This window comes from Diaphorina citri, unplaced genomic scaffold, assembly GCF_000475195.1.
Source record: "Diaphorina citri unplaced genomic scaffold, Diaci psyllid genome assembly version 1.1 scaffold621, whole genome shotgun sequence".
Taxonomy (NCBI): Eukaryota; Metazoa; Arthropoda; class Insecta; order Hemiptera; family Psyllidae; genus Diaphorina; species Diaphorina citri.
This window is the reverse complement of record NW_007378054.1, coordinates 149,939-150,188: the sequence shown is the minus strand read 5'-3', so window position 1 is coordinate 150,188 and position 250 is coordinate 149,939. Positions and strand designations below refer to the sequence as shown.

At 39.6% G+C, this 250-nt stretch overlaps 1 protein-coding gene across 1 annotated transcript in view; it reads right to left on the bottom strand.

Moving 5' to 3' along the window:
• Nucleotides 1-250, bottom strand: part of LOC103510603 (alanine--glyoxylate aminotransferase 2, mitochondrial-like) — a 25,008-nt gene that overhangs the window by 10,982 nt on the left and 13,776 nt on the right. The window lies entirely within an intron of this gene.

Genomic DNA, 250 nt, shown 5'->3' with positions numbered 1-250 from the left:
TTTCTCGCTTTGAGTTCATAGGTCGTCGCGACAAATTTCGAGATCAGAGCTCATTTGTGTCAGAAAATGTGAAAAAAACCCCGCAAAAACCATCATAGGTCGTCGCGACAAATTTCGAGAACAGAGCTCATTTGTGTGAGAAAATGTGAAAAAAATCCCCCAAAAACCAGCTTTTGGTTTTTTGGCTTTATGGTTTTCTGGACAAAATTTGCACCACCATTTTCGTGATCCTGGTAAAAAGACCTTTAAG